A 15,534-nucleotide genomic window follows, 5' to 3' on the forward strand; every position below is an offset into this window, starting at 1 on the left:
TCTTGTTTTATTGCTTCTGAAGAAGAGAGTTAGATCTCTTCATTCCACTTTAGTTTTAGTTATAGTCAACACATTCTGCTTTCATTTTCATTCCATTCAAAATATTATCTAGTTTTCCTTGTGATTTTTCTTTTCATGGACACTTGAGTTATTTAAAAGTGTATTTTTAATTTCTACTACATAGAGATATTATAGGTATGTTATGGTTGCTGATTTCTAATTCATTTATAGTATAGTTGGAGAACATACTTTCTTAGTGAATTTCTACGTACACTTGAAAAGAATGTGTATTCTGCAGATGTTGGTTCAGGGTTTTTTTTTTTTTTTTTTTGGAGACGAATTCTCGCTCTGTTGCCCAGCAGGCTGGAGTGCAGTGGCACAATCTCGGCTCACTGCAGCCTCTGCCTCCCAGGTTCAAGTGATTCTCCTGCCTCAGCCTCCGGAGGAGCTGGAATTACAGGCACCTGCCACCATGCCTGGCTAATTTTTAAAATATTTTTAATAGAGACGTGGTTTCACCACGTTGGCCAAGCTGGTCTCAAACTCCTGACCTCAGGCGACCCACCCACCTCGGCCTTCCAAAGTGCTGGGATTACGGGCGTGAGCCATGGCACCCGGCGGTTCAGTGTTTTTTAGATGTCAGTTAGATCAACTGGTGGAGCTTGTGACTATGCACATCTGTGTCCTTACTGATTTTTTATTCATCCTACAATGTAATGAGAGTTATGTTAGAATCTCCAGCTGTAATTCTAGATCTGTCTACTTGAGCAGTTTTTGCTTAAAGTATTTTGAAGCTGTCATGTGTACGCATTTAGGATTGTTAAGTCTTCCTTATAAATTCAGTCTTTCATTTTCATAACATTTTAACCTTTATTTCTGTTAAATGTCTTGATGCCTAGTTAAATTATTTGACCACCCTTTTTCTCCTGTCAAGCCGGGCCTTTGTTAGTTCATGGTTATTTATTAGGTTTTTGCCTGTAGACTTAGACAGTGACTCTTACTCTAGGAAAGGCTCATCCTCATGGGCCTCAGCCACATGTTCTAAGTATACTTGGTGAGTTCTGTCCACTCTGCTGTGTCCCAAATTTGTGTGATCTCTGGCATCTCCAGTCAGCCCTCAGAAGTGCCAGCTACTCTGCAGAGGCCTTGTGGAGCCTGCCTACTGTATGCACTCCCCCCAGCCCTTGGCCCCAGACCTGCAGAGAACTTTTGCATACTATTCCGAGGCCTCACCTGTATGTAGTTCCCTCTTTTCCAGTACCTTATTCTATAAACTCCAAACATGTTAGCACTGCAAGACTCTCAGCTTAGTGACAGTGACATTGCCTCATTTTTGGAGGTCTCTACCTCTCTGCGTGGTCAAGAAACTGCCATTGGGCAGAAAACAGAAGTGTGTGTGAGATTTGCCTCCTGTGTTTTCCTGTTCTCAAATATCACAGTCCTGTTCTGCCTGTGTTCCAGTCCCCGAAAACAGTTTTCTCAAATATTCTATCCAGTTTCAGTTTTCTCGTTGGTCATGGTGGGAGGGCAAGTCCATCTTGGCTGGAAGAGGAAGTCCTTCTGCATCTTTTTCTCTTTGTCCTTCCACCTTCTTTTGCATTGTGGATTTTCTAAACTTGCCGTATAAGTAAGCAAGTGCCTATTTGTGAAGGGAAAGAAAAAAACCTTTTAATTTTTTAAAGCCCCTCTGTTGGTTCCTCACAAGGATCTGAAGGGATTGGTAAATAGGATGAAAGAAACTCTGTCTTTCACATGGAGAGTACCATGTGTGACATTAATAAAAATGAGCCTGTCTGTAAGCAAGGATTTTCACTGAGCTCTGCTAGATTCAGAAGCAATTGAACTTACAACATCGTAGTTTGCAAAACACAGATTTGATTTACCCAGGAACTAAAGCTAAGTCAGCTATGGGTTAATAGAAGGTCTGTGAAGAGTACTTAGACTACAGTAAGATTGGGGAAGAAAATTCCCTTTCCAAATCTAAGATATATCATTCCTTTGTGCCAAGCACATAATGAAGGCAGAGATTTAAGGGGGTCCTTAGCACAGAAGCACTGGGTTAGTCAGAATGTGAGGTGAGCTGTCACACAGCCTTGATGCTAGAATGAGGGTGCCCTGGTAGTATCTTATCAGCCATGACACTGGTGCATCGGGCCAGTTTTTTTTTTTTTTTTTTTTTTTTTTTTTTTTTTTTTTTTTTTTGAGACAGGCTGTTGCTTTGTTGCTCAGGCTGGAGTGCAGTGACATGATCATGGCTCGGTGCACCCTCGACCTCGTAGGCTCAAGCAGTCCTCTCACCTTGGACTCCCGAGTAGCTGGGACCACAGCCTTGTACCCCCATACCCAGCTAATTTCTTAATTTTTTTGTACAGATGGGGGTCTCCTTTTGTTGCCTAGGCTGATTTTGAACTCTTGGGCTTAAATGATTCTCCTGCTTCCACCTCTCAAAGTGCTGGATTACAGGCATGCCAGACATATGGGAACATTCTCAACTATGTGAAAATATGTGAAAAGCTTTGTTATGCATTGTGAGACAACACAGCGGAAATATTTCACCATCTGCCTAAGGTTTAAAAGGAAATAACTTTAAGCATGTGTCTAAATAGCAAGTAATGTTTTTGAGTGGATTCTCTTAAATTCAGCTTGGGCGTCTGCAGCATATACACAGCTTGAGCTGTCACCTGACGTAGAGACAGGCAACTTCAGTGCCCACTGTTCTTAGGATCCACTGCTTTTTCACAGCTAAAACCCCGGAGTGGCACCGTTAAATATTATGTTATGTTACTTTTAGTCGCTAAACATATAAGCATACCTTCAAAGGTTGAATGTAGGCCACTTGCAGAAAGTAGACAGAATGCTCACATTTAATTCTTGATGATACTGTGTTTAGCTTTCTTATTCTTTGAAATCCCATTGAGAAAAAATACTGGCATCTGCTCAAAGTAATTTCTTTTTCAGTTGACAATATTATAAGTAATGTTATTGTATCATTTCCCTACTTGGACAGAGTGTGAAAATTTTGAGGAGCTTGTCTGCCAGAAATTTCTTCTTCATTTGCAAAACATTAATGAGATATTATATTTAAATGATTTTATTTAATATTAAGTGTACTTGGTGAACGTGGCATAGAACATACAAAATAAAACTAAGTTAAAATTATTAACTGTTACATTTATAAGAAAGGCTTGCTAATCATCACACTGTTCATAATGATTCTGAATAAAGCATTATTTCTTTTACTGAAAACAATTGTAGCTATAACTCAATCATCTAAATTGTCATTAGTTTTATTGCTTTCTAATCGTCTTTAGCTGAAATTTTAATTTTGATTAATTTTCTTTTTCTCCATTGTTTTTGTGTGTGTGTGTGGAGGTAAAATATACAGAATATAGAATTGGCCAGTTTTTCTTTTTTTTTCTTTATTATAATTATACTTTAAGTTTTAGGGTACAAGTGCACAATGTGCAGGTTACTTACATATGTATACATGTGCCATGCTGGTGTGCTGCACCCAGTAACTCATCATCTAGCATTAGGTATATCTCCCAATGCTATCCCTCCCCCCTCCACCCACCCCACAACCGTCCCCAGAGTGTGATGTTCCCCTTCCTGTGTCCATGTGTTCTCATTGTTCAGTTCCCACCTATGAGTGAGAATATGCGGTGTTTGGTTTTTTGTTCTTGTGATAGTTTACTAAGAATGATGATTTCCAATTTCATCCATGTCCCTACAAAGGACATGAACTCATCATTTTTTATGGCTGCATAGTATTCCATGGTGTATATGTGCCACATTTTCTTAATCCAGTCTATCATTGTTGGACATTTGGATTGGTTCCAAGTCTTTGCTATTGTGAATAATGCCACAATAAACATACGTGTGCATGTGTCTTTATAGCAGCATGATTTATGGTCCTTTGGGTATATACCCAGTAATGGGATGGCTGGGTCGAATGGTATTTCTAGTTCTAGATCCCTGAGGAATCGCCACACTGACTTCCACAATGGTTGAACTAGTTTACAGTCCCACCAACAGTGTAAAAGTGTTCCTATTTCTCCACATGCTCCCCAGCACCTGCTGTTTCCTGACTTTTTAATGATCGCCATTCTAACTGGTGTGAGATGGTATCTCATTGTGGTTTTGATTTGCATTTCTCTGATGGCCAGTGATGATAAGCATTTTTTCATGTGTTTTTTGGCTGCATAGATGTCTTCTTTTGAGAAGTGTCTGTTCATGTCCTTCGCCCACTTTTTGATGGGGTTGTTTGTTTTTTCTTGTAAATTTGTTTGAGTTCACTGTAGATTCTGGATATTAGCCCTTTGTCAGATGAGTAGGTTGCAAAAATTTTCTCCCGTTTTGTAGGTTGCCTGTTCACTCTGATGATAGTTTCTTTTGCTTTGCAGAATCTCTTTAGTTTCATTAGATCCCATTTGTCAATTTTGGCTTTTTGTTGCCATTGGTTTTGGTGTTTTAGACATGAAGTCCTTGCCCATGCCTATGTCCTGAATGGTAATGCCTAGGTTTTCTTCTAGGGTTTTTATGGTTTTAGGTCTAACGTTTAAGTCTTTAATCCATCTTGAATTGATTTTTGTATAAGGTATAAGGAAGGGATCCATTTTCAGCTTTCTACATATGGCTAGCCAGTTTTCCCAGCACCATTTATTAAATAGGGAATCCTTTCCCTATTGCTTGTTTTTCTCAGGTTTGTCAAAGATCAGATAGTTGTAGATACATGGCGTTATTTCTGAAGGCTCTGTTCTGTTCCATTGATCTATATCTCTGTTTTGGTACCAGTACCATGCTGTTTTCATTACTGTAGCCTTGTAGTATAGTTTGAAGTCAGGTAGTGTGATGCCTCCAGCTTTGTTCTTTTGGCTCAGGATTGACTTGGCAATGCAGGATCTTTTTTGGTTCCATATGAACTTTAAAGTAGTTTTTTCCAATTCTGTGAAGAAAGTCATTGGCAGCTTGATGGTGATGGCATTGAATCTGTAAATTACCTTGGGCAGTATGGCCATTTTCACGATATTGATTCTTCCTACCCATGAGCATGGAATGTTCTTCCATTTGTTTATATCCTCTTTTATTTCCTTGAAGAGTGGTTTGTAGTTCTCCTTGAAGAAGGACCTCTTCAAGGAGAATGTGCCAGTTTTTCTGTTTTTATGTGTACACTTCAGTGACATTTAAATACATGCACCATTTTACCTTCCCACCAGCATTGCACAGGGTTTCAGTTTCTCCACAACCTGCCCAACATTTGTTTTTCTGGTTTTCTTGGTTTCTGTTTTTTGTTTGTTTTGATAATAGCATTCTAATGGGTGTGATGTGGTATTGCATTATGGTTTTGATTTATATTTCCCTAGTGACTAGTGATGTTGAGCATCTTTTCGAGTGCTTATTGGCCATTTGTATATCATCTTTGGAGCAATGTCCATGTATATCCTTTGCCCAGTTTTGAATTCTGGTATTTGTCTTTTTGGAGTTCTCTATGTAGTCTGGATATTAATTCCTTATATTGTATGTAGTTTACAAATATTTTCTCCATTCTCTGGGTTGCCTTTTACTCTGTTGACAGTGGTTCTTGATGCACAAAAGTTTTTAATTCTGATGAAGTCCAGTTTGTCTGTGTTTTCTTTTGTTGCCTGTGCCTTTGATGTTCTATATAAGAAATCATTGCCAAATTCATTGTCGTGAAGCTTTTCCAATTTCTTCTAAAAGTTTTGTAACTTTATCTCTTACATTTAGGTCTGTGGTCTATTTTAAGTTACTTTTTGTGTTTGGTGTTAGATAAGGGTCCAACTTCATTTTAGCTGAAATTTTATGTATTTTAAAATTGATTATGAAAAGCATGAAATGTTTAGTTGAATAGAAAATTTTGTGCAGTGGAATTAACTGAATCTTTAAAACCTTTTCGTTATGGAAATATCCAAACTAATCCATACATAGAAGAATATAATGAGTCCCCCATGTGCCCAGGCCCCAGCATTAATTATCAATATTTTGCCAATCTCCTTTCATTTACATGCACCCCCCACACACGTTTTTTACAAGAAAATTTTAAGTAAAATCACAGATATTACATCATTTTACCCGTAAGTACATAAATGTACATTTCTTAATGTGGTATGTCTTTCTCTCATCACCTGTTTTGTTGTTTACTTTTATACATTATACTATGTCATTATCAGACCTTGTAAAATTAACAAGAATTCCTTAATATGTCATATCCAGTTAATGATTGACTCATTTCTACTCTAGTTAAAGTACAATTTAGGAGAAGGTTTGAGGATATTTTTTAACATTAAGATGTAAACTTTTATAACAACTGCTAAAATAATTGTTGCTAGAGTCTAACATTTCTATTGGCAAATTGGAAATTAGTATACATAGACATAGATTCTGCTCATTTTGCTTTCAATCTAAAATCGTTGTTAAGATTACTGGCCGGGTGCAGTGGCTCACACCTGTAATCCCAGCACTTTGGGAGGCAGAGGCAGGTGGATCACGAGGTCAGGAGTTCAAGACCAGCCTGGCCAATGTGGTGAAACCCCGTCTCTACTAAAAATACAAAAAAAAATATTTAGGCATGGTGACAGGCTCTTGTAACTGCAGCTACTTGGGAAGATGAGGCAGAGAATTCTTTGAACCCAGGAGGTGGAGGTTGCAGTGAGCCAAGACTGCCTCACTGCACTCCAGTCTGGGTGACAGAGCAAGACTCCATCTCAAAAAAAAAAAAAAGATTACTATGCTAGAAAGTCTTCCTGTAGAGGCATTTTTAAGAAGCATTATGATAGGCATTGCCTCGGGAAAGCAGGCATGAATAGATGGCTGGGGTCTATCATGAGAGAGACCGTTCTCCATATATCACTTTGTACCCTCACATGTTGCCTTTTGTTTTGTTTTGGTCTTTTTTTGAGACAGGATCTTGTTCTGTCTCTCAGGCTAGAGTGCAGTGGCGTGATCATAGCTCACTATAACCTTGAACTCCTGGGCTCAAGTGATCCTCTTTCACAGCTCCCCAAGTAGCTGGGATTACAGGCATGCACCCCCATGCCTGGCTGTATGTTGCTATTGTGTATTTTAAAAACCTAATCCTGACTGTGCTGGTAGTCACATGAATCTGTGCACATACATGCAAACAAGTACATGTAAAACTGGTGAAATCTGAATAAGCTTCATGGATTATATCAATGTCAGTTTCCTGATTCTAACAATGTATGATACTTATGCAGGATGTCATCATTGAGACAAAGTGAGTGAAGGATATGTGAGATCTTTGTAGTATTTCTTATGACTGCAAAATAAAAAGTTTTAAAAACTAAGTTATAATAACAAAGAACTCTGTGTCAAAACTAAAATGTAAAGTTGAAATATCAATTTTATTTTTTAGGAATCTGGTGGACGGTAACAAACTTTGGTGGAATTTCAGGAACCATAGCCATTGAAATGGATGAGGGAACCTATATATATGCACTCGACAATGGTCTTTTTACCCTGGGAGCTCCACACAAAGAAGGTTTGTGTCTGGAAGGGAAGATCCTGCCACAAGTGTAGATTTTAGGACATTCATTCACTCAGGCCAAACTCTAACTAGTCTCAAACATTTTCCAAAGAAATGGAACCATTGCATTTGACTCTTCCTTTTTTTAATTCCTTAATATTTACCAGCCATTGGGAAGTCCCTCTTTCTAATATAAGCATTTGAAAACATTCCATATAGTTCCATAAGAGTATCTTTGGAAATCAAAACAATATGAATAATTAAAATAGTAAGTGGAAAGAAAAAAGAAAACCTACTTGAGTCAAACATATTTGAATTTCTTTTTTATTCAGACCTATTACCAAAACTAACCTGGGTGCATTTAACAATTTGAAGTTTCCTCATTTTCTTTAGCCCATCAGAGGAAGCACTAATGAGATATGAAGTAATTAGAAGGTAAAAAGCAGTATCATTTGGTCAGCAAGGCCATCCATTGAATAAATGAAAGCGTTTAGCTTTTTTAAATAAGTGCTTATTTATGACTGTATTTTAAAACATAAAGATAAGCTATCTTGAAAGTTATTAAATAAGCATTATATCACCCTGTCTTACTCAGTGTATAAAATTAGCACTGTAGTTACAAGAAGGTAAAGTAGATCTTGATTCCAAAGATACAGTATTACAGTGACATCAGTATATCTGAATATTCTTACATTTAATTGCGGAAGAAAATAGCCACATTTTTTAAAGCAAAATAATGTCTTTATATTTATAGCAAATGTCAAATTTATTTTCAAATGTTTTTTCTCCAATAGTTGATGAGGGCCCTAGTCCTCCAGAGCAGTTTATGGCTGTCAAATTATCTGATTCCAGGTGAGCTTATGTTGTAATATAATTAGTAACCAGTTATTTTAAAAATTTAATTGTATTCATTAAAAATTTTAGTATCTGTCTTAAGCCCACAGTAATTTTGATATAAAAAACGAAATAGCTTTTTTGAAAAGTAGATTTTGTGATCTACTTTTAGTGGATTTCCTATCAATATATAATGCTAGGCTGGAAAAAAGATATGTAAGTTAAAAAATGAAGATTAATAATTTCACACACCAAGTAAGATAGATTAAAAAATAAATCAAATAGTGCAAAACCTGGTTCACTGTTGCTATGATATTTAAACTCACTGTTTGGAAGTCTAAAGACAAACAGGAAGACTAAAAAAAGGAATATTGTTGAAACCAGCAGAGAATGTTACAGCATCATAACGACCAAAAGAATATTTTTACTCACTATTTTTACAGTCATTTTATAAAGTAGCCTTTTTTATTCTCACCTTGTGCAGAAGTATAGAATGATTCTTTGGGTAAAAGATACTGAAAGTGAATTTACATATTTTAGTAATTGGTTACATCGACATGATAATGATTTCTGTTATATAATCATTAACGTATAAAGGAGTAAAAGTCAATTCTGGCATCCAAGGAGATTCTTGGTAAGGTAAAAGAAATCATAATTTTAAAAAATCACATTAAGATGATTATTTCTGTACTTTCTTTGGAAGTCAGATAAGTAGGGTGAAAGACAAAGAATAAAAGCAGAGGAAGAAAAAATTCAATAGTTTTAAACTGCTTTACAATTATAAACAAAAAAGGAATATAAAGAAAATTAACTGACAAATGAGGAAAATATTTACAACAATCTTAATAGGCAGTGAGTTCTTACTCTTCATGTGTATCTTGTATAAAATTCATAGCACTGAAGACCCCAGTAGAAAAATTGCGAACAATCAGATCTGAATAGAAAAGTGGACAAGGCACATTACCAGATAATCTAAAAACTAAAAAGGAAAGGAAAAGAAAAACAATTGTTATTCTAGTTAACTACTAAAATGCAAATTAATAGGATACTGTTTTTTCCATATCACGTTTTCAAGTATTTTTTTAGAGTCATAATGTTTAAAAAAAAATCCATGATACAAAACGTGCTCTGTTAATTTGAGGTAAGAATGTAAATGGAAGCAGCATTTTCTGGAAAACAGTTTAATGACATAAAGTTTTAGTAATTATTGAAGTTCATAACTAAAGAGGTATAATTGAAGAATGACGAATTTTGAAAATATTTATTATGTAATATATAAGGTACAATGTTTATATTAAAAAAGCAAAATATGAAACTAAATTTAAAACTGCACTGTCCAATATAGCAACAACTAGTCACATGTAGCTTTTTTTTTTTTTTTTTTTTTTGAAGGCACAGAGTCTCACTCTGTCACCCAGGCTGGAGGGCAGTGGTGTGAACATAGTTCACTATAACCTCAAATTTCTGGGCTCAAGCACTCCTCCTGCATCAGCCTCCCAAGTAGCTGGTATTACATGTGCACACCACCATGCCCAGCTAACTTTTAAAATTTTTTGTAGAAATGGGGTCTCACTATGATGTCCAGGCTGATCTTGAACTTCTTGCCTCAAGCAATTCTCCCATTGCCTTCCCAAAGCACAGAGATTACAGGCGTGAGTCACCACTCAGCCACATGCATCTTCTGAACACTTGGAATATGTCCAGTCTGAAATTTTAGATATGTACACACCCCCACACATACACATGTCCTGTTTTGATGTCCTATAATTAATTTTCTGTCAGTTTTTAAATTTTATCTATCTTATTAATGTATAGAATTGCCCTGAAATCTGGCTATGGAAAATATCTTGGTATAAATTCAGATGAGCTTCTTGTTGGGCATTCAGATGCAGTTGAACCAAGAGAACAATAGGAACCAGCCTTTAAAAATATAAGTGCTGTTATTGTTTATAAAAACTTCCTGTCAGTTTAACAGAAAGTCTGTAACAGTCAATCATAATATATTTAAAAAGAAAAAGTAGGATGCAATAGTATAATACATTAAATAGGAATAAATCAGTAAGAACATAGAGCCTTAAAGAGATCTCAAAATATAGTGCAACAAAAATAGCTTTAGTACTTTTGCCCACAATTATTTCTGTGTACCATTAGTGCCTAGATATGGATCTCATTTCCACTGAAGAACCAGTCAATTTTAGGTCACAGAGTAGGAAAACAGAATAGTTCCTAAGTATGTTCCTTGTAGCAGAAATCATGGATGCTTTCAGAAACATTACAGACTGTAAGAGAACAGTGGAGCTAGCTAAGAACAAGTTGTGACAATTTGTGTATAAAATATAAATAATAATAGTTCATTGAAGTAAATTATCTCTAAAAGACTTTCAGTTCATAAGCTTAAATTAGTGTATGAAAAGATAGTTTTAATATAAGAAAGAAAGATAATATACTAATTCTTAATTTTAGTAAGTAGACAGTTGTTGTATATGGATGTTTTGTTAAATCTTTGTTGATACAGAATACATGATTTCCTTTTTCTGTGAGAGAAGTAAAGATTGAACAAAAAATATGTGAGTGCTAAACTGTCTTTAAAAAGTAGATAACTATATCAAAAACAGTAAGGACCAGTGGGTACCACGCAGAACAAGCAAATAGAAGATAAGCTCAGCCTTTGAGTAGCAGCTTTGGTAGTATACAATAATGAACTGAAAATAGGAACTCAGCAGTGTTTTCTAAGTTGACAGATTAAACAAACATCCCACCAGAAAGAGGTAATCACTTAGACTAATTTCTTCATCCCCTAGGATAATATCTTAAGTCAGTGACTTGAAAACTATTTTGACCCAATCCATTGAGAAATGCATTTTTACATTGCAGCCCAGCACACACATATGCATAACTGAAGCAAGAGTTGTACTTAACAATACTTACTTATCCAGGTGTTATGCACCTTGATATTTCTTATTCTCTTTTACCCCTTCCTCTGTGTGTCTGTGTGTATTCCTTTTCCCCCCAGCCCACCCAATACCGTTTAGGAAACACTACATTGATTTCATTACCTGTTAATGTGTTGCAACCCCTTTGAGATGATCCTACTAGTTGTGATGAGATGTTTCTAATAAAAGTTACAGCAGTAGAAAATGCCAATATTTCATAAGGCCAGGATAATGACTTAGATAGTACTAATAATACAACACTTTAGGAAAGTTCTTTTCATTTTATTTTTAGGAAGGACGCTAAGTTTCAAAAATTTAAATTTAAATGAAAGAGGGTCTTAAAACTCTATTTCAAAAAGGACTCAGCTGAATAATCTGTGGCACAGGTTTAAATCGCCTTGGACCACACCGCCATGTTCCAGGGCTCACCAGGAGCCATCCAGATGAGAGACCACCCAGCCCTTGGGACTTGTCTAAGAAATTAAATCCATGTTATCAGCACATTTTTAACTGGATGTGATATAAGGTTAACATATTTTGTAATCATTGTATTTATAAATATTTTGTCTAAATGTTATGGTATTCCAAGTTTTCCAAAAGAATCAACCAAATACAAGTTATAAATAAACATTATATTTGTTACGGGAGTTAAGCTAACAAAATTTGTAACCCAGATTTAGATACACAAGAAAATCAGTTTTTAAAGTTTTGTTTAATAGAAAGCAGTGTAATACATCAAACATTAAACAACTAAAAATGTATATGAATATTTATTTTCACACACAAAAGTCCCTCAGACATTGATTCTTAAATTCAAAACACCAAAGGTATTGTATGTACCTTTTCATGTTTTCTAATTGTGAAGAAAATAAATTTTATTTAAAATGTTAATATTTGAATAAAGTGTGCATTCATAATTATGTTCCTGTTTTTAAAGTTAATTTTCCAAACAGAACTAAATCAGTTTCATCTTCAGTAGATCTTTCAGAAAGGAAGCAATCCTACCTCATCTAATTAGAATTTAGTCCTACTAGGAAGATACATTACAAATGTTTATTGTGGTAATCTTTGAATAGTAAAATGAAAGGTGATTTTGGTTTCCTTTTCTATATGTTCTTGTATTATATTTTTCAGGTTTTTCTCTAAGTTCTTTTCTGTGATTTTTAAATCAGGGAGGAAAAATTAATTCAGTCTAAACACTTAATGTTTCTTCCACAAGAAGTATCCTCATGGCTATTTTGTTATTTTGTTTCACTTAGGGGAAAATGGCTTTGTTGGCCTCAAATAGCTGCTTTATTAGATGCAATGAAGCAGGGGACATAGAAGCAAAAAGTAAAACAGCAGAAGAAGAAATGATCAAGGTAATGATGACATTTTATACAGATGACTGCATTCACACATGCGATGTGACTGTATCTCTTTAAAATGTTAAGTCATCATTTACTGTCACTTTAAAGATTTAGTTAATAGCTTTTTATAATGTGGTGTTTCAAATAGACTCATTTTAAATTATAAATCCCATAGTTGATGGCTTGTTTATACAATATGTTAGAGAAATCAGTGCATCTAGGAACTACCTTGCCATTATCTCCATGGATTAGTATATTTTTCTGGTAGTTCCACATGCTCCTTTTAGGCTTTCATTTTCTTGTTTTCTTGCTTGTATTTTAAAATCTGATTTTTTAAATAGATAACATGTACACGTGGTCCAACATTTTTAAATAAAAGCATATAAAGATTAAGATACATGCCTGCCATGCATCTTACTCACCTGTGTCCCAGCTCCTGTTCCTCGTTCCCTTTGTTTTGTTTTTTTATAGCCTCCTAAAGTTTCTCTATAAACATATGAATATATTTATAATTTTCAACTGTTTTACACTAAAGACAACCTCCTCTATAGTCTTCTCGACTTTGATTTTTTTTTCCTTAAAATTGTATCTTGGAGAGTTTTCTACTATTAGTTTGAATGTAGAAAGTTTTCTCTTTGTCTTGCTTTTCCTCTCTTTCTCTCTCTCTCTTTTTTAACAGCCACACAAAATTCCATTTTAGGGATGTACCTTAATTTATTTAGTCTTTTGTAGATGGAAATTTAGGCTGTTTTCAGTCTTTTGCTCTTATAAACAGTGCTGCAGTACATAACATTGAATATGCATCAATTTGTAGATGTGCGGGTGGACCTGAAGATAAATTTCCAGAAGCAGAATTACCAGGTCAGGGTATACGTGTTTGTATTTATGTAATGCTTGAGCTTCTGTGATGATAATCACTCTATGAAACGTAAAAAATCATAGCAGAACTTCTGAGGCCTTAGCCCTTACATTTTAAAAATATTTTTATTAATAGTACCTGTCTTCTTTGCATTAGGAGAAACATGAATCACATAAAACATGGTTTTTATTTTATTTTTAAAATTCATGTGCATCACTAAGCTGGAAATAAAAGTTCCTTATTCCAGGCTAAATTCCCTCATCCATAGTCAGATGTGTTATCCATTGCACCAGTGGCCTGTGCCCTCCCTAATCCTACTCTTTGTTTTACATCATTGTAAAAGTTACACAGACATCTTCATATCAAGGTGAAATTCCAAATAATACTGTTAATATAACCTAGATAAATCAGGTAGTTAACTGGAACTTGATGAAAACATTTAAGGATTAATTTTTTAGACTCACAAAAGCCACTGATCTTTAATGATATACATATACCAGGATGTGTCTAAGGAACAACTCCCCCCTTCTTGACACATGGTTTTTCTGTGTCTTGGCATTCCATCGCAGTACTGAGCAAAGGCACTGATCTTTAATGATAAACATATACCAGGATGTGTCTAAAGAATAACTCCCCCCTTCTTGACACATGGCTTTTCTGTGTCTTGGCATTCCATCCCAGTACTGACCATCCAGAACCTTACTTTGTTTGCCTCTGTTGGGAATCACAGGTTGCATCCAGTCTGACCCAGATTTGCTCTGTAAGGCATTGTGGGGGCCAGAGTGGAAGGCTCTAAGAGAGGGGGCAAATGCCTTTTCTAAAATGCCCTTCATTCTTATAATTAGAGCATAAAAATTTATGTTACATTTTTCTCTACTACCAATGTAATTTAAAAGCATCTATCAATTCTCTGTATGTGCTTCATGTTAGATTTCCGGTCATATGTTTGATTTTCTTTTTAGAATAGTCTTGATTTCAGATACTTTCAAATCTAAATCTCAAACAATTTCAATCTAAAATGTAGGTATTTTCTTACAGTTAGAGAAGTGAAATGTTATATTTTTTCGTTGCATGCATCCGGCACATGCGTTGTAGTCTTGAATTTCCATAATGCTCCTGTGAGGTGGATGTGAACTCAGCCTTACAGACAGGAAGACAGCCTCTGACCCTCCTTACATCCTCGTGGTTTTTGTCAGTCAGTTCATGGAAATCACAGTGATTTCAAGGTGTGGTAAGACAGGATGTGCACCCAGGCCCAGCTGACTCCAGAGGCCACTCTCAGTATTTCATAGCACATTGCTTCTCAGGAAACAGGTCATTGGGGAAATGCAGATGGGTTTGTGACTTACATTTAATTTTATTTATTTATATTTTATTGTATCATGTTTAAATTATTTTTCATCTGGATATCATCACAAAAGTGTTACTGAAGGCAACAATTGCAAATATATGTGCAGTGCTTTGCACTTATACAAAGATACAAAGATACTTATACAAAGATTGCATTTTTCATGATTTAAAGCAATTTTCAGATGAAATACAAAGTTTTCTGGGTCTTTTTGGTTAGTCAAGTACTTGGAAGCTCTGAACAGTGATTATTTAGGACTCTTTTTGTACCATTTAATTGCAGGCTGTCCTAATCTCTGTCAGCCCTTCACCTTTATGAGCTTGCCTTGTCTACCAGAACACAGACCCCTCTTACTAAAGGTAGCATTGTGCTACAGGCCCTAGCAGGGAATGTTTTCAGGTCTGGGACCCCTCCAATCAAAACTGTCACAAAGATGTCATTGGCACAAACACGTTATTTGTCATCACTTTCTAAGCAGCCCTGGAACTGGACTCTGGCCACAGAGATCCCTTAGGAGACTTGAGTCCTTACCATTGCCAATTGCCTGTTCTGTGGGCGATCCTAATTGTTGAATGCAGATTAATTAACTTATGACATGTGATAGTAAACATCTATCCAAACTTAGGAGGATATAAGAAGCTAGTAAAAGAGGTGGGTTCCAATTAATTAAAAACAAGTTGTGTAATGTTAAAAGATTTAATACTTTGGTA

The 15,534-nt window shown here is 35.5% G+C and overlaps 1 long non-coding RNA gene across 7 annotated transcripts in view; it reads left to right on the forward strand.

The window, feature by feature from the left end:
- LOC134729036 (uncharacterized) overlaps positions 1–15,534 on the forward strand; it is a 48,149-nt gene that overhangs the window by 13,898 nt on the left and 18,717 nt on the right. For 5 of the 7 annotated variants that reach the window (XR_010109875.1, XR_010109874.1, XR_010109872.1 and 2 more), the window contains exons 3-5: positions 7,391–7,516; positions 8,296–8,353; positions 12,528–12,629. This is a non-coding gene — a long non-coding RNA (uncharacterized LOC134729036). Of the gene's footprint in view, positions 1–7,390; positions 7,517–8,295; positions 8,354–12,527; positions 12,630–13,431; positions 13,479–15,534 lie in introns of all 7 variants that reach the window. The other 2 variants (XR_010109870.1, XR_010109873.1) reach the window with 2 other exon arrangements.

The sequence above is a fragment of the Pan paniscus genome, chromosome 15, assembly GCF_029289425.2.
Source record: "Pan paniscus chromosome 15, NHGRI_mPanPan1-v2.0_pri, whole genome shotgun sequence".
NCBI lineage: Eukaryota > Metazoa > Chordata > Mammalia > Primates > Hominidae > Pan > Pan paniscus.